The 19,846-nt window shown below is 43.0% G+C and overlaps 1 long non-coding RNA gene across 2 annotated transcripts in view; it reads left to right on the top strand.

The window, feature by feature from the left end:
* LOC138854915 (uncharacterized) overlaps window positions 1-16,705 on the top strand; it is a 247,771-nt gene extending 231,066 nt beyond the window's left edge. Inside the window, exon 4 of one of the 2 annotated variants that reach the window (XR_011394078.1) lies at window positions 15,327-16,705. This is a non-coding gene — a long non-coding RNA (uncharacterized lncRNA). The remainder of the gene's footprint in view (window positions 1-15,326) is intronic. The other variant, XR_011394077.1, reaches the window with a different exon arrangement.
* The last annotated feature ends 3,141 nt before the right edge of the window (window positions 16,706-19,846 follow it).

The raw sequence follows: 19,846 nt of genomic DNA, 5'->3' as shown, positions 1-19,846 counted from the left end.
TTTACGTGTTCCTTTCGTTCTGTTTGGTGACCCTCTTGAGTTTTGTATATAGTGTTCCTTTTGAGTTCTTCATTCTTTCTATACCTAAGCAGCTGGAACTTATCACCACTGAACGTCATGTTGTTCTCCACTGCCCACTCGAAAACCCTGCTTATATCTTCCTGTAATTTTTTCAGTGTCCTCTACCGTAGTGACTTTTATGCATATTTTAGTGTCATCTGCAAATGATGATACAAAAGTGTGACGGGTGTTTTGATCTATGTCTGCCATAAGGATGACAAACAGCAGAGGTACCAGGACAATGCCTTTGGGCACTGAACTTTTGACCTTGCTGATGCTGGAGCTTGCTCTGTTTACTACTACTTGCTGTGTTGTGTGAGGACCCCGAAAATCCATCTGCCTACCTAATCCCGTAATGCCCATGGCCCTCATTTTGTGCGCTATCACTCCATGGTCGCATTTTTCAAACGCCTTTGCAAAATCTGTGTAAATCACATCTGCGTTTTGGTCTTCCAATGCCTCCGTAATTCTATCATAATGGTTCAGTAGCTGTGACAGGCATGATCGTCGTGCTCTTAAACCATGCTGGTTCGGGTTATGCTGGTAGTGTAAAGTAGCCGCCCACTGCTGGTGTTCCCACAGTGCAACTATCAAATTGAGTAGGGTAGCAGCCCACTGCTAATGTTACCCATTTTATTTAATGAAAACAGAATGCAACGAAGCGTGGGTGCAGCATTCACTCCATGTAAATACTGCTTCACTCTGCTAACGACCGCGTTGGTGTGTGGGCCGTGCTGGTGTTTGTAAGTGTTAATCTCTGTGATACGTTACCTAAGACAGACCAGTGACCTATTTCAGGGATTCTACCTTCGAAGCCCAGCCTTGGTGAGGCTTTCACGTTGATTGCTTCTTCCACTAAGCTGCTGTTGCTGTTAGCGACCCACCGGCCCACACAGGCCATGGTCCACCTGCCCACTCAGGCCATCAGCCCAACACAGCTTGTATCTGTATTAAGAGTTATTACAGCCTTTATGTTCCAAATACAATACTCCTAGGAGAGATACCCATAGGCCGTAGGAAAATGAAAACCATAAAAATCTTAGGTGAAACCATTGACTCTTAGGTGAAATCATTGATTCTTAGGTGAAACCATTGACTCTTATAAGAAACCAATTAATCTTGGGAACAACCACTGAATCTCGCGTGGTTGATTGTGTTGCATCTAGCCACATCTGAAGTATGTTAATCTGTTAATATCTTTGAATATGCAGATATCTGGGGTTAAGGGCCTCTCAGTTTTTGTAAGAGTAGAAAAAAAAATTATTTTGAGAAGCTTTGCATGGGAGTCAATACTAGTTACAGGTGGAAAGCAGTGGATGATGAGCCTTTCTCTACTGATTTCAGTAACGAGATGAAAATTTTCTTAACCCTAGTGAGGTATTCACGAGTGTGGATAATAATTCATAATTAATAATAATCTTGATTTCTACAAATACATGTACAACTTATAGAGACCTAGGAAACATCAGTGACATGGTGTATAGAAGGCCTCTTGTTATGCAGAGTATTTCGTGCAAAATGTCAGTTTTTTCCCCTAAGATGCTACCCACACCGGTCGACTAACACCCAGGTACCTATTTTACTGCTAGGTGAACAGGGACAGCAGGTGTCTTACGGAAGCGCGTCCTAAGGTTTCCACCCGTACTGGGGATCGAACTACGAACTTCAGTGTGTGAGCCGAGTGTGCTACCAACGGAGCTACGGGATGGTGAAATATGATTGTGACAAGCCTCACATTCACTTCACTGATTGTTACCTTGTATGTTTTTCTTTATCAACAATAAATTCTGATTAATATTTGCCCTCGCCGGGCACGGCGTGCCTGGGTATAACGAATGATGGATATAGAAATATACTTCTCTAAGGTTCAGAGCTTAGAGACAACGCCAGAGCCTAGCTCTAAAAGATACTGATGAGTAATGTATTATATAAAGCTTTACCTTAGCATCTTGATAAAAGATATTGATACAAAGTCTATCATATGAATCTATCTAATTAGCACACTACTGTATATGGAAATTTAGCTGGTAATAGGCCACGGGATACTTAAGAGGCACGGAAGTTCCCCCGTCTTCCAATAACATTTTACCACTATAATCTATCTTGTCCATAATTACTATCGTGTTTTCTTTGTCTGTTTCGTAAGGTGAAGTCTACGATCTTTCCTTAATTCATGGTATAACTTAACAAATCTTTGAAGACAATTGTGTTGTAGAGCGAAGCTCAGACCTCTGCAACACAATTGTCCTCAATAATTTGTTAAGTTATACCATGAATTAAGGAAAGATCCTGGACTTCACCTTACGAAAGCAGATAAAGCAAATGCGAGAGTAATTATGGACAAGGTAGATTATAGGGGAAAAATGAACATGTTATTAGAAGACGGGGGAACTTGTGCCCCATAACGTGTTATGTATCATCGTCTCTCTAGTCTGGTGTCAAGAAACACTTGTCCTGTTCCCTGGCGAGTAAAGCGTCTCATAAGAAAACTTTTCATCTCATTATTTTTATAAATTTATAATAATTCCTGAAGAAATAAAACAAGTATGTTTTTGTGGTTTTCCGTACAAAAACAAGTAATTTATTTGTTTATTCTTGTTTGCTAGTTGCTTTAGCTATACATATACCACGAATGGTATATCAAAGGTATACATAACTGAGACTATATAGAGGTTATCAGACCTTCACTGCGGTGCCTTGGTGCTAGTGAAGGGATCTTGATCCAAGGAACTGCAGCTACCTTTCTTTCAGATCAGCCATGATTACCTCCTATTGTCCAGGCGCTGTATGGCCCCTGCAGGTTTACCGCATCCTCCTGAATAAATGAATGGGCTACCCTTAGCCACCCTCGTGTAACTGTGCCACTGTGAGTGTAGTGGGTCATGTTGCAACATAGATCAGTCTGTGTTCCTGGATGAGAAACACACCGCCACTGTGAGTAGTGGGTCATGTTGCGACATAGATCAGTCTCTGTGTTTCTGGATGAGAAACACCACCACTGCGAGTGAGAATCAGCATACATGTTACCATGGTGCAGTGTCTGTTGTGGTACAGCTATGCAAGCTTGATGAAGTGCTGCTCGTTAATGCAAGCTTACTACCGTGGCTCCTGCTTGTCTGTGTTGCAACATGTGCACGATACACTGTTGACTGTGACACGTCAGCCACAAAGGAATTTCCAATATCATCACTACATACTTGTCTGCGTGAAGCTTCCCCTCACCCGCCTCTAACAATTTGGCTTGCAAAATTATTTCACAATAACGTGAATATTGAGACACTAAGACCCAGGTCCATTTTCATGCCTCATTTCTCTGAAATTATGCATTTTACGTACATAAGTTTATTTATTAAGTACATTATTTCTGGTATTTAAACACTAGATCAGTAAACATTGATATATATGGACAAACGTAAATTCTTACATACACATACATAAACACACGCGGTAAAGTGGACTTAGAAGCGACTAGCGAAGAGGCAAGGCCAGGAGCTATGATTCGACCCCTGCAACCACATATACGTGAACACACAAAACAGGCCAAGTGTCTATCGACAACTTACTTTAAAACCAGTAACTCTATACACACACACACACACACACACACACACACACACACACACACACACACACACACAGAAACCAAGCTTACAGGAATGATAACAGATGCCATCATTCCATCGGGATATCAGATCCTGAGGAAAGACAGAGGGAACAGGGGGTGGAGTGGCGGTACTGCTCATCAAAAACCAATAGGATTTTCATGAGCTGGAGAGAGGAGACAGAGAAGCAAGAGACTACATAATAGGAACACTTCAGTCTGGAGGTCCCAAGGTGATAATTGGAGTGATGTATAACCCACCACAGAACAGCAGAAGGCCAAGGCAAGAGTATGAAGAGAGTAACTTGGAGGGCTAAGATGATGGAGGTGGTACTAGAAAACCTCATGTACCAACACGTAAGGGACACTCTCTCTCTCTCTCTCTCTCTCTCTCTCTCTCTCTCTCTCTCTCTCTCTCTCTGGTAGAGAGAGAGAGAGAGAGAGAGAGAGAGAGAGAGAGAAGAGGATGAACCAGCAAGACTGGACCTAGTATTCACCTTGAGTGGTGCAGATACTTAGGACATTACATACAAAAGACCCCTAGGGACCAGTGACCACGTGGTTGTGAGCTTCGAATGCATAGTAGAGTTACAAGTGGAGAGGGAAGCAGGAAGGGCAGGATGAATGAAGCCAAACTACAAGAGAGGGGACTGCACGGGCATGACGAACTTCCTCCACAGGGTTCAGTGGGACAGAGAACTGGCAGGGAAGTCAATAAATGAGATGGAATATGTGGCAACAATATGCAAGGAAGCAGAGGAGAGGTTTATACCCAAGGGTAACAGAAATAAAAAAGCCAGGATTAGCCCTTGGTTCACCCAAAGGTGTAGAGAGGCGAAAACCAAGTGTGCTAGAGAATGGAAGAAGTATAGAAGGCAAAGGACCCAGGAGAATAAGGAGAGCAGTCGTAGAGCCAGAAATGAATATGCACAGGTAAGAAGGGAGGCCCAACGGCAATACGAAAATGACATAGCAGCGAAATCCAGATTTGATCTGAAGCTGTTGTACAGCCATATCAGGAGGAAAACAACAGTCGAGGACCAGGTAATCAGGCTGAGGAAGGAAGGAGGGGAGATCACAAGAAATGACCGCGAAGTATGTGAGGAACTCAACATGAGATTCAAAGAAGTGCTCACTGAGGAGACAGAAGGGACTCCAGAAAGACAGAGAGGTGGGGCACACCAAGTGTTGGACACAATACGTACAACTGAGGAAGATGTGAAGAGGCTTCTGAGCGAGCTAGATACCTCAAAGGCGATGGGGCCGGATAACATCTCTCCATGGGTCCTGAGAGAGGGAGCAGAGGCGCTATGTGTACCACTAACAACAACCTTCAAAACATCTATCGAAATAGGGAGACTACCTTAGGTATGGAAGACAGCAAATGTAGTCCCTATTTTTAAAAAAGGAAACAGATACTAAGCATTAAACTACAGACCAGTGTCACTGACATGTATGCAAAGTCATGGAGAAGATTATCAGGAGAAGAATGGTGGAGCACCTAGATCTTGGGCGAGTATAACACCGGGCACATCTCCTGAGGCGCACATCAAACAAATAACTGCTGCAGCATACGGGCGCCTAGCAAACCTAAGAACAACATTCCGACATCTCGATAAGGAATCGTTCAAAACCCCTGTACACCTTGTACGTTAGGCCTATATTGGAGTATACAGCACCAGTTTGGAACCCACACCTCGCCAAGCACATAAGGAAATTAGAGAAAGTGCGAAGGTTTGCAACCAGACTAGTCCCGGAGCTAAGGGTAATGTCCTACGAGGAGCGGTTAAGGGAAATCGACCTGACGACACTGGAGGACAGGAGAGATAGGGCGGATATGATAACGACATATAAAATACTCAGAGGAATGGACAAGGTGGATAGAGACAGGATGTTCCAGAGATAGGAAGTTGAAGATTCAGATGAATCACAGGGACATTAGGAAGTATTTCTTCAGTCACAGAGTTGTCAGGAAGTGGAATAGTCTGGGAAGTGATGTAGTGGAGTCAGGATCCATACATAGCTTTAAGAAGAAGTATGATAACGCTCATGGAGCAGGAAGAGTGATCTAGTAACGGCCAGTGAAGAGGCGGGGCCAGGAGCTGTGGATCGACCCCTGCAACCACAACTAGGTGAGTACAACTAGGCAGGCGCGCGCGCACACACACACACACACACACACACACACACACACACACACACACACACACACACACACACACACACACTGCATGTAGAAGCTCTATCAGAGGAGACTGTAGTAAATGAAAGAGCTAAGCTATATGTGGAGGCCCTAACAGACCACAGCAGAGCCCAGGGAAAGCCGAGAAGGGAAAATGACAGGCCACTGAGCCCAAGTACACTAGCTAGTGAAACTGAAGAAAGGAAAGCTGCAATGGAGGAAATCAAATTGAATGAGGGGATACACAGGGATATGCAGTGGGAGAATGAAAGGGTGAGGTCAGTCTTTGTTTATGGGCTCCAGGAAGTTGAAGGGGAAACATATGAAGCAAGAAAACAAGGGGAAAAAAAAGTAATTGAAAGCATCATGAAAGCAATAGGAGAAGACGACATGACCCAGCTGGAAAATTTTCGGAGAATAGGGGGGTTTGTAAAAAAAAGAACCCGGCCAGTGAAAGTGACCTTCAAGGCAGAATTGACTCGGAACGGGATCCTGCAGGAGAAAGCACGATTAAGGGACATGCCGGCATACAGGAAGGTGTATCTCGACCGCGACAGAACACAAGAAGAAAGGCAGAAACTGAGAGAGATGGTACAAAGGCGAAAGGAGGAGAGGGGATGGAGAAGACAGACAGGAGATCCCAGACACAGGAAGATCAAATACAGCCTCCCTCACAACTTCCTATAGAAGCCTCCCAACCAGGTCAACCCCAGTGCAACCAAGCACTCTAAATCAAAACCCCCATGCCACACCCAATGCCCCCACCCACTGCATTACAAACTCCACCCCCACAGCAACCACCCATAGTTTATCAGCTCTCCCACTTCCCCAACCCCAATACACCTCCCAGACCACAGTCTTAGAGAAGAAGTTGAAGGTGTGGTATACAAATGCATATGGAATAACAAATAAGTATGAGGAGTGGCACGAAAGAATCCAGGAGACATCCCCAGACATAATAGCACTCACAGAAACAAAACTCACCAGAATAATAACAGATTCAATCTTTCCATCCGGATATCAAATCCTCAGGAAAGACAGAGGGAGGAGAGGGGGAGGAGGAGTGGCACTGCTCATTAAAAACCAGTGGGGTTTTGAGAAAATGGAAGGAATGGATGGCACGGGCGAAAGGGACTACTTAGTAGGAACAATCCAGTCTGAGGGACATAAAATGATAATTGCAGTAATGTACAACCCACCACAGAACTGCAGGAGGCCAAGAGAAGAATACGATGAGAGCAACAGAGCAATGGTCGACACACTAGCCGAGGTGGCCAGGAGACCACACATAGGGGGAGCAAAGTTACTAGTTATGGGTGATTTCAATCACAAGGAGATTGACTGGGAAAACCTGGAGCCCCATGGGGGTCCTGAAACATGGAGAGCCAAGATGATGGATGTGGTACTGGAAAACCTCATGCATCAACATGTTAAGAGACATTATCAGAGAGAGAGGAGAGGATGAACCAGCAAGACTGGACCTTGTATTCACCTTGAGTAGTTCAGACATTGAGGATATCATGTATGAAAGGCCCCTGGGAGCTAGTGATCATGTGGTTCTGTGCTTCGACTACATAGTTGAGCTCCAAGTGGAGAGAGTAGCAGGAATAGGGTGGGAAAAACCAAACTACAAAAGGGGGAACTGCTCAGGCATGAGGAACTTCCTTCAAGACATTCAGTGGGAGAGGGAACTGACAGGAAAACCAGTACAAGAAATGATGGACTATGTGGCAACAAAATGCAAGGAGGCAGAGGAGAGGTTTGTTCCCATGGGAAACAGAAATAATGGGAAGAACAGAAAGAGTCCTTGGTTCACCCAAAGGTGTAGGGAGGCAAAAACTAGGTGTACTAGAAAATGGAAAAGGTACAGAAGACAGAGAACTCAGGAAAATAGAGATTAGCCGAAGAGAAAGAAACGAATATGCACAGATAAGAAGGGAGGCTCAGCGACAATATGAAAATGACATAGCATCGAAAGTCAAGACTAACCCGAAGCTGTTGTACAGCCACATCAGGAGGAAAACAATAGTCAAGGACCAGGTAATCAGACTGAGGAAGGGTGATGGGGAATTCACAAGAAAGGACCGAGAGGCATGTCAGGAGCTCAACACGAGATTTAAAGAAGTATTTACAGTGGAAACCAGTAGGACTCCAGGAAATCAGAACAGGGGGGTATACCAGCAAGTGCTGGATGCGGTACATATAACCAAGGAGGAGGTGAAGAAGCTGCTATGCGAACTTGACACCTCAAAGGCGGTGGGACCAGACAACATCTCTCCGTGGGTCCTTAAAGAGGGAGCAGAGATATTGTGTGTGCCATTAACAAAGATCTTCAACACATCATTTGAAACTGGGCAACTCCGTGAGGTATGGAAGATGGCAAATGTAGTCCCAATTTTTAAAAAGGGAGACAGACATGAGGCACTAAACTACAGACCTGTATCACTAACGTGTATAGTATGCAAGGTCATGGAGAAGATCACCAGGAGGAGAGTGGTGGAGCACCTGGAAAGAAACAAGTGTATAATTGACAACCAGCACGGTTTCAGGGAAGGAAAATCCTGTGTCACAAACCTACTTGAGTTTTATGACAAGGTGACAGAAGTAAGACAAGAGAGAGAGGGGTGGATCGACTTCATTTTTTTGGACTGCAAGAAGGCCTTTGACACAGTTCCTCACAAGAGGTTACTGCAAAAGCTAGAGGACCAGGCACACACAACAGGAAAGGCACTGCAATGGATCAGAGAATACCTGACAGGGAGGCAACAACGAGTCATGGTACGTGACGAGGTGTCAGAGTGGGCGCCTGTGACAAGCGGGGTTCCACAGGGGTCAGTCCTAGGACCTGTGCTGTTCTTGGTATATGTGAACGACATAACGGAAGGGATAGACTCAGAAGTGTCCTTGTTTGCAGATGATGTGAAGTTAATGAGAAGAATCAAATCTTATGAGGATCAGGCAGGATTACAAAGTGACCTGGACAGGCTACAAGCCTGGTCCAGCAACTGGCTCCTTGAGTTTAACCCTGCCAAGTGCAAAGTCATGAAGATTGGGGAAGGGCAAAGAAGACCGCAGACACAATATAGTTTAGATGGCCAAAGACTGCAAACCTCACTCAAGGAAAAAGACCTGTGGGTGAGTATTACACCGAGCATATCTCCTGAGGCGCACATCAATCAGATAACTGCTGCAGCATACGGGCGCCTGGCAAACCTACGGATAGCGTTCCGATACCTCAGTAAGGATTCGTTCAAGACTCTGTATACCATTTACGTCAGGCCCATACTGGAGTATGCAGCACCAGTTTGGAATCCACACCTAGTCAAGCACGTCAAGAAATTAGAGAAAGTGCAAAGGTTTGCAACAAGACTAGTCCCAGAGCTACGGGGATTGTCCTACGAAGAAAGGTTTGAGGGAAATCGGCCTGACGACACTGGAGGACAGGAGGGTCAGGGGAGACATGATAACGACATATAAAATACTGCGCGGAATAGACAAGGTGGACAAAGACGGGATGTTCCAGAGAAGGGACACAGACACAAGAGGTCACAATTGGAAGTTGAAGACTCGGATGAATAAAGGAAGTATTTCTTCAGTCATAGAGTAGTCAGGCCGTGGAATAGCCTAGAAAGTGACGTAGTGGAGGCGGGAACCATACATAGTTTTAAGGCGAGGTATGATAAAGCTCATGGGGCAGGGAGAGAGAGGACCTAGTAACAATCAGCGAAGAGGCGGGGCCAGGAGCTATGACTCGACCCCTGCAACCACAAATAGGCGAGTACAAATAGGTGAGTACACACACACACACACACACACACACACACACATACACATACACACACACACACAAGGAAGTATTTCTTCAGTCATAGAGTAGTTAGGAAGTGGAATAGTCTGGCAAGCGATGTAGTGGAGGCAGGAACTATACATAGTTTTAAGACGAGGTATGATAAACCTCATGGAGCAGGGGGAGAGAGGACCTAGCAGCGGTCGGTGAAGAGGCGGGGCCAGGAGCTGAGTCTCGATCCCTGCAACCACAATTAGGTGAATTAGGTGAGTACACACACACACACACACACACACATACGTACATACATACATACATACATACATACATACATACATACATACATATATATATATACATACGTTCGTTCGTTTTTTAAATAAGTCTACAAACAATTTTAAACTATTAAATGCAACATTTGACCTATGACAAGCAGTTATCGTTGTGATTGTGGAGAAAAGGAAAATGAATTAAAAAAACAGTCATAGAAGAACGAAACTTAACGAGCTGATTAAATACTTAGCGGAGGAGATCACTGCAGATCATATAATAGGATAGAGGCGAGTTAGAAAATATGAGAACGATGACAACAGCCTGATAATAATAACACACAGGTAAAACAAAGAACTGTTAAATCAAGCCAGAACCATAAAGCAATCGGAAGATTATAAGGGCAAATTACTTGTACTAGTGAATCCTCTCCCGTGCAATATCTTCGAGAGCTTCCACCTCACGTTCTCATGCTTCAGCTTCATATAGTTCCAGACCATGGAGCTGAACTCTTCTCCAGGCTGAGGGACTGACCACCTCAAATACTCTCTCTCCAAAGTTGATGGCCTGATAACATCATCTTTATTTCACTACTACACCTCCTGACTCTGTATTTGACTGACGAAGCCTAGTGTAGGCGAAACATTTCAAAATGAGAGATACCCAGCTGTTGCACGTGGGTCTTAATCGTATACAAATTAAACAAACCAGATTTTCTAGAGGAGAAGAAAGTGAAATTTAAGGACTTGATGAACACTGCTGAAGAGGTTAAGTGAGCATCGAAATGAGGAAGAGAAGTAGTTTTTAACAGAGGAAAAAGTATCGTAATGACCTATTAAATTGTTTCTGAAAGAGACTAACAGAAGATAGAGAAGAACTAGACTAAGTCACGCAAAAACGAGTTTAGGTGAGATACACACTTATTAAATTTGTGAATACTGAGAAGAGTTATGATAAAATTTCACACAAAGCATATCATTGTTTATGTAAATATTTCTTCAGTTTGTGTGAGGAAAAGGCACGTATGGGAATATCAAGGCAATTATTGAGAATACGTTTCGCCCACCAGGGACTGAAGAAGCCTCTGATTGGCGAAACATATCAATGCATTTATATAAAACTGGGATTCCTGTCTTTCTGACAGTATCAGTGTTAATGGCCAGTGTTGAGGAGCAGTTTTTGTATTCTACATCAAGGAAGTCTCTCCATAGTGGCAGGGTGGTAGACAGGTAGGTTGATGGTAGGTTGGTAGACAGGTAGGTAGGTTAGACAGTAGGCAGGTTAGTAGACAGGAGGTAGGTTAGTAGATAGTAGGCAAGGTAATACAGTAAAAAGGTTGGTAGACAGGTTAGTAGACAGGCAAGGTAGTAGACAGTAAATAGGTTGGTATTCAGGTTAGTAGACAGCAACCATCCAGGGAGGTGCTATCGTACTCTCAAACGAGTGAGATAATGGAACCCTGTTATTTTTTTTTTTTTACTCTGGCAAGATTACTGATCTTTTCTGCCCCATGACCACGTAAGATAAGAACATAAGAAACGAGGAACACTGCAGTAAACCTGCTGGCCCATACCAGGGCCTCCAAGAGAAATTTTGCAGGGCGGAACAGGACTGCTTTGGGGCCCCTTGGGGCAGGCTGAGACCCCCAGTCTAAATGAATTTTAAGTAATTATTTTTCTGAATGAACTAAACATAGTTGAAATTACCAAAAAAAATCAAATGAAAAATTAAAACGTCTATGGGTATGGGGCCTCTTCAGAGATTCACAGCCGGGCCCCAGACCAGTGTACCGGCTGAACTCCCCCCCGCCCCCTTCTCATAAGCCATGGTCCATACTAGGCGAGTCCTTCTATTTACATTCACTATACACATGCCTTTACTCTCCTGTTTGCTATCGAGTGGTTCTCAATCTTTTCATATTTCCTTTCCAACCTAGTTCTAGTCTGACACCAAGCCCTTGAAGATAACCCTCAGAACCACTCATAGGGGCTGTGTTTTGTCTTCTACGGGTTTATAACCTGTATATATGTAGCTGGAGTTGATCCTGGGCCGTGTGGAGTCGTTTGGGTACATTTCCCTGCCTCTGTTGCCCCTGTTCCCCTTAAGGAAGGTTCCTTGATGTTGGTGAGGGGCTCTTGATTTAGGGAATTGGATCTGTGCTCCAGTTCCCCGAATTAAGCCTGAATGCCTTCCACATCCCTCCCCCCCAGGCGCTGTATAATCCTCCGGGTTTAGCGCTTCCCCCTTGATTACAATAATATTAATAATGTTGCCCCTGTTCACTCTGCAGTAAGTACGTACCCGGGTGTTATCTGAGTGGTGTGGGTCGCATCCCGGGAACACGACAAAAATGAACCAGTTGAAAAAAGTCAGTTTTTCTGGCTAACTAGCCCTCCAGGTTAATAATCCGAATAGTCTTGTACTTCCACATAGCAAATATGTAGCCACATGGCAAATACTTAACTCTGTGGCTAATATGCAGCTACATGGCTAATATGTAGAAGCATGGCTTATATATACTGCGAGTGTATGCCCCTTGGCAACACTGACTGTGGAGAGGTGAGGTAGAGGGTCAGTGTTGGCACCACTGTCCTCTTTCTGAGCGTCACCATGACAACACAGTGCGTCATCTCTCTCTCTCTCTCGCTCTCGCTCTCGCTCTCGCTATCTCTCTCTCGCTATCTCTCTCTCTCGCTCTCTCTCTCTCTCTCTCTCTCTCTCTCTCTCTCTCTCTCTCTCTCGTATTGCCTCTGTATCTTTACATTTATACAGGGAGGTCCTACCTTTCTGCGATATAAGCCCAAAACAGAAGTCTGTTAAGCATTTTGCACTCTGGGAAGTTCGAGACACACATCATTTTTCTCATGAATATGTAAAATAAACCTCACGGAAAAATTTGTCTACATTCTGTTTACACTTTCCCGTTTCTCTAATAGTTTTGTTCCTGTAATGTGTTGAATTTAGTAGGTCTGGTCTCAGGCCGGCCCGTAGAGGCGTTGGTCTCGGAACTCATTACTAGAAATAACAATATTAAAGACTTTTTGCTAGATGGTCATATTGCACTTGCAGATTTTAACGTAATGATTTAAAGGCAGAAGTAAACTCATGCAGAGTTTAGAGTAATTAGTCTGCTATGTAATTACTTGCTGACACTGTAATGGCCACCTAACGACGAACTAGCAGCGTTAATTGTCCAGTGAACCATCCTGAAGACAGATGTAACTACGTTATTGGTCTGCAAGGTAGTGGTCTCTCTGTAGGACCAGGGAAGTATCGTGTAGAACTTTTCTGGGGTCCCTGGGAGAACTTGTAGGATCATGGTAGGTTTTTATAGGACCTTTGTAGGCCCCTGGGAGAAGGACCTTGTAGGATTATGGTAGGTTCTTGAAGGACCTTTGTGGGTCTCGGGGAGAAAATTCCTCCTATAATTTCAAAAAGGAAGCTTCAGCATAGTGCACTGCGCACCATGCATGGTAAAGCTTAGCCTCAACATTGATCCCGTGTGGTGAGCCAAGCCTCCCCACGCACTGCCTGACCAACGTCGTCTTTTCAACGTTGTAAACCTTGGCAGGTACCACCCTCCTGCCACTAGTTTCCAGCTTACTTATGTAATTGGTCTTTAGTCTTTGTTTCTTGATTCATTTGTTTGTGATTGCACGGATCGAGTCTCAGCTCTTAGCTCCTCCTCTTGCCTCTTATCGGACTATTTACTTTCTAGTCTCATGAGCCCAGTCATACCTGTTCTCAAAAGTATATGTGGAGCCTGCCTGCATTACTTTGCCCAAGTCATTCCACTCCTGACCTCCCCAAGACTGAAGAATGGACTTTCCTGACGTCCCTGTGACTCGTCTGTGTTTATTATATGGAAATGTGCCTGTATGTAACCATTTCCCGCCTCTCGAATAGTTCCCGCCTGTCCATCTTGTTAAGTTTTTCTGAGTATTTTGTATGTCGTTATGTTTCTCCCAGTTCTTTTAGCCTCTCGTAGCTCATTACCCTTAGCTCTGGAACAAGTCTAGTTGCATACTTCTGCACTGTCTCTAGTTTTTTAACATGCTTTAATGAGGTGTGGGTTCCGTGCTGGTGCTCCATACTCTACGTTGGGCCTGACATATGTTGTATAAAGTGACAAGAATGACTGTTGAGATTCCTAAAGGCCACTTTTACATTTGTCATGCGAGCATTGCCTGCAGAGGTCATTGCGTCTCTGACGATGTACTCAGCACTGTACTCACTTTTAATTCTTTCTCCTCGCGTGAGGCTTACAGCCTCTGTCCTCATTGAGCGAAACGTTATAAAAGTCGTTTTTGTTCTGCATTCTTGTCACAAATCAATCAACCTTACGGCACTCACATAATTACCTACCTAATATGTTACTTACCTAAGGCATTACATCACATTCTTGTTATAAATAACTAAAGTGTAATGAACGTTTGTCAATGCTCAGTAATAACCCGCATGGAGACAGACTCGGAAGATTAATTGATCTGTATATTTCGACCCCTTTCTGGGATCCTCTTGTTATGTTTACCGAAGAACATTTCATCAAATAAATATTTGAAATCTGAAAAATTTCAGTTTTCCATTATAGTGGGAGGAAAGAAATCTTAATGACTAAATGGGTGAAGAAACGAGGTAATGGAGTTTGCATATTCATTTGGCCGGGTGCTACCTGAGGAGAGAGAGAGAGAGAGAGAGAAAGAGAGAGCGCGAGCGAGCACTCTTTGAGTTAAACATGAAAGGTGGGTGTGAGTATAAGCCTAATGGGTCATGTTAGTGGCAATGGGATGTTAGAAGAGCAATGAATATTCGCCTGTAATTATGGTGTTGTGACTGTGACAGTTAAAGCGGTCTTCTGTAGTGGAATTTGATACACCTCCAGGTTGAATGACCCTATTGCACATTAGTGACTACTGGTACGAAAATCAACATTGCTTGCAAGACTTAGTAGTTAATGAATTGAAGATGGTATGTTCCCAGTGGATGGTTAGCGAGTGGTATGAGTAACTCTTGGATGGAAGGTTGGCCAAAGTGAGAGATGCACAAGTAATGCGCAGTTAAGAGACTGAATGTTAATGATGACGTTTCGATCCGACCTGGACTGAAATAAGTGGATTTAAGACTGTTGATTGTGTGCAGCAGAGGTTTTGGGGTTACCGGAGGGAAGACCAGTGATTGGTGGAATGATGTAAGAATTCTGGTTACTGATAACAGGTTGACTCGTGAAAGGATTTTACTTCGTAAGAGTGATATATGCTGGCATATACGGAAAAAATGGCTGAAGAACAATTAAATACAAAATAAAAATAAAGAATGGTGGAGACATCAGATAATTTTGCTGAAAATAATGCATTCTATAGTTTTTCATGATGTTATCTGGGATATTTTCTTCAGTGAGTTTAATGGAATTTTTCTTTTTTTTACAGGTAAAGGAATCAAACTGCTGCTGAGGGTCGTAATTGTTTGAAGGTTTGTGACTGAGTACCTTGCTGAGCGTGTGTTTAGCTGCAGCTCTAGGACCCGCCTCTTGATCTTCAACTGAATGTGTACTTATTGGGTCCCTGGTGTTTGTAGCATGGTGGTCAAGTGGTTTAAGGCGTACGGGGGTTAGCTTGATTTCCAGGAGCCGGGTTCGACCAGCCACGTTCGATTCCCGGCTTGTTCCAATATTATATTTGCTTACAAATCACTTTGTTCTGTGGATATTAGTATACATACACGTGTAAAGATACACGTGTGTACAATACTTACACACAAATACATTCATATTTTTCTGCATTGTTTTATCGCCTCCCTTCATCATTTCATTTGCGTGAATGGAGGCAGTAGAGTGGGCTGAGCTTAAGGGATATGGGGATACCTTTCCGGAATTGAGAAGCGAACACATCACATCTAGTGAAAATAATTTATTGCCAGACCTATTTTTTTAATATGGAAATAAAAGTTAAACTTCCCAGATCTTGTTAACAGGCATTGTCGAATTTAATCCAGATCACTTTTTAAAAAAATAACAGATTTTTACCACAAAAATCTGTGGATGGACTTTGTTATATTCAAAATTTAACTGGTTTCTTAAATGCCAGGACATTAGAGAGCACAACCTTGAAGATACAGTTGAAATACCGCTAAAATATGATGCTAATGGGACGAATCAACGGTAAAGGCAATGTTGTATTACCACAAAAAAAGAGAGCAACAGTTTTGTCAGAAGCTGCGATAGATTAAAACACTGTTGCCACAACCCGTTAACACCAGAATGATCCTGCGGTGGTCAGGGTGTGAGCACTGGTGAGTGGTAGCTCTGGTGTGAGCGTTGGGGAGCGGTAGCAGCTCAGGTGTAAGCGCTGGGGAATGGTAGCAGTTCTGGTGTGAGCACTGGGGAGTGGTAGCAGCTCTGGTATGAGCACTGGGAGTGGCGGTGACGACAAAATACCTCTAAACCACACAACACACTCAGCCCTACCATAGACGACCTCCAGACAGACCATCAACACGACGCCCAGAACACCACAGTCGACACAACATGTTTGTCCACTTGTCTTGTGTTGCCCTCAGCGGGGTGCTCTGTTCCTCCTCTGACACGAAAGACTGCTTTATGTTTATTTAGCAAAATTGGATACGCCAGGAGTTTACTGCTAACCTATACGATATTTACACGCTTGAAGAAATTCTAGTTGTTTCCCCTTTATATTCCGTCACGAAGGATAAGTTAACATAGTTTTGAAATGTCTACCTGAGCTGGGAGACTTCGGGAGGACAAATGAGGATATCTGGTATTCCATTATTCACAACTACAAGGGCTCCAAAGATTTCGTTCCAGCAGAACTTCGTTCCATGCATTCCTTGCGTCATGCATGGTACACCTGCTTTCACCTAAGTTCCCTGCATTCTTTCCACTATTTTTCCCCTTATTTCCATGTTTTCTGGCCAAAAGATGTATCTTTAAAGATTCAGAAAAAATAAACTATTTTCCCATTTCTGAAGGATTTTATAATATATATATATATATATATATATATATATATATATATATATATATATATATATATATATATATATATATATATATATATATAATGTCGTGCCGAATATGTAAAACTGGTCAATTAGCAAGAACTCGTTTAAAATTAAGTCCTTTCTAAAATTTGGATTCAGGCCTAATAAAAATACTAATGATGCTATTATACACATGCTAGAACATATATACACTGCAATAGAGAAAAAAGAAGTCCCACTGGGGATCTTCATTGACTTACGTAAAGCTTTTGATACAGTTGACCATGACTTGCTCCACGTAAAATTGTCACACTATGGTATAAGAGGGCACTCCCTCAACTACCTCAAGTCTTACCTCAGCAACAGAAGCCAATATGTGTACGCAAATGGGGCAAACTCTTCTGCGCAACCAATTACAGTTGGTGTCCCACAGGGAAGTGTCCTTGGCCCTCTTCTCTTTCTCCTATACATAAATGACCTTCCAAATGCTTCGCAATTACTCAAACCCACACTATTTGCAGATGACACTACATACGTCTTCTCTCACCCGAGCCCAGTCACGCTAGCCAATACTGTAAATACCGAATTACAGAAAATATCTACCTGGATGAGGACTAACAAACTTACACTAAACATTGACAAAACCTACTTCATTCAGTTTGGTAACAGAGCTACAGATGTCCCTCTTAACATAATGATAAACGGATCACCTATCACAAAACTAACAGAGGGAAAATTCTTAGGAATCCACCTTGATAATAGACTCAAATTTCATACACATATACAACAAATTTCTAAGAAAATTTCCAAGACTGTAGGCATACTATCGATGATACGATACTATGTTCCACAGTCAGCCCTCCTGGCCCTATATCACTCTCTTATTTACCCCTATCTCACCTATGGAATTTGTGCATGGGGCTCAACAACAATTAACCATCTCAGACCACTAATTACTCAACAAAAGGCTGCAGTTAGAATGGTAACAAATTCTCACTACAGGCAGCACACTCCACCAATATTCAATACACTAAACCTACTCACCATACAAAACATCCATACTTATTACTGCACCTATTACATACATAGAACACTTAACTCTGATATTAACCCTCCCCTCAAACATCTCCTTGCCAACCTCAACAGAACACATGACCATAACACAAGGCACAGATCACTCTTTGATGTTCCTCGTGTCCATCTCACACTATGCAAAAACTCAATGCACATAAAAGGCCCTAAAATCTGGAATTCATTACCTGTAAATATAAAAGAAACACTACCTGTTTATAAATTCAAGTCTCTTCTCAAAGATCACTTACTCACCCAAAACCAAATAAATACTGAATAACTGAACCTTATAAATTGTATATCTTAAATGTTTCTCACAATTATATCACATAAATGTTAAACCTAAAACCGAATCTAACTTTATTATTTTTTAAATACACTACCTAACAGAATCACTACCTAACTGAATGCAACCATATGACCTGTCTTTGTAATACTCACTTGTGCTTTATAGTAATCTGTTTACATTAATGTTTTATCACTGATTTCATCATTGCTTAGTTAATCTTAAGTTAATTTTAAGCCAGCCCGTAATGCTATGCATAGTATAAGTGGCTTTGGCATGCTGCTCTTATCTGTATTTTTTTGTACCTCTGTATGTGTGCTCAAATTGGAAATAAATAAATAAAAATAAATAAATAAAATATATTTTTTCATTAATGTTAATGTAAAAAAATTTAATTTTGCATCAAAAGGAACTTAGAAAACTTACCTAACCTTATAGCAAGAACAATTTATTTTAGCCTAACCCAACTAAATATATTTTAGATTTGTTTACAATTTAATACTAAACAAACACAGTGAAATATATTTTTTCCATTATGTTCAGAATGATTTTGGCGAGATTATTGCATACACAAATTTTCACTTGTCCTATATGGCAAGATGAGCGTTGCTATTTAAGCCAAGATCGCAAGTTCTGCCTATTCGGCACGACACACACACACACACACACACATATATATATATATATATATATATATATATATATATATATATATATATATATATATATATATATATATATATATATATATATATATAATAAAGAGGAAGACTAGGGTATTGCAACAAAGGAGAGGACTGGCAACAACCGCCAAGAGGGAAACAGGAGAGTGAACCAATAACACGTGACGGCTTGATAAACAATAGAGAAAGAACCAGAGAGAGAAAAGATGAGACAAAAACGGGCAGAGGGAGGGAGGGAATGATGTTTGGAGGGATTACAGTATAGAGGAAATGATAAAAGGAAAGATGGAGGGAAGGATGGATGGTGGGAGAAAGGGCAGGAAGGAAGGATGAAGAGAGGGAGATGAGAGACGGATGGGAGAGAAAGAGTAAGGGAAAAAGAGGGGAAAAAGTGAAAGATACAGGGAGGAATTGAAAGATGAAGAGAGGGAGAGAAGTATAAAGAGATGGAGGGAGGGAAGAATGGAGGGGGAGGGAAGGAAGGATGGATGGATTGAGGGATGGCAGGAAGGAAGGATGGAGGGAGGGATGGCAGAAAGGAAGGATGGAGGGAGGGATGGCAGGACGGAAGGATGGAGGGAGGGAGGGATGGCAGGACGGAAGGATGGAGGCAGGGAGGGATGGCAGGAAGGAAGGATGGAGGGAGGGATGGCAGGACGGAAGGATGGAGGGAGGGAGGGATGGAGGGACGGAAGGCAGGACGGAAGGATGGAGGGAGGGAGGGTGGCAGGAAGGATGGAGGGAGGGAGGGATGGCAGGAAGGATGGAGGGAGGGATGGAGGACGGAAGGATGGAGGGAGGGAGGGAGGGATGGCAGGACGGAAGGATGGAGGGAGGGAGGGATGGCGCGAAGGAAGGATGGAGGGAGGGAGGGATGGCAGGAAGGAAGGAAGGAAGGATGGAGGGAGGG

Source organism: Cherax quadricarinatus, chromosome 74, assembly GCF_038502225.1.
Source record: "Cherax quadricarinatus isolate ZL_2023a chromosome 74, ASM3850222v1, whole genome shotgun sequence".
Taxonomy (NCBI): Eukaryota; Metazoa; Arthropoda; class Malacostraca; order Decapoda; family Parastacidae; genus Cherax; species Cherax quadricarinatus.
Note: the sequence above shows the minus strand (reverse complement) of the source record. Positions and strands in the feature narration are given on the sequence as shown.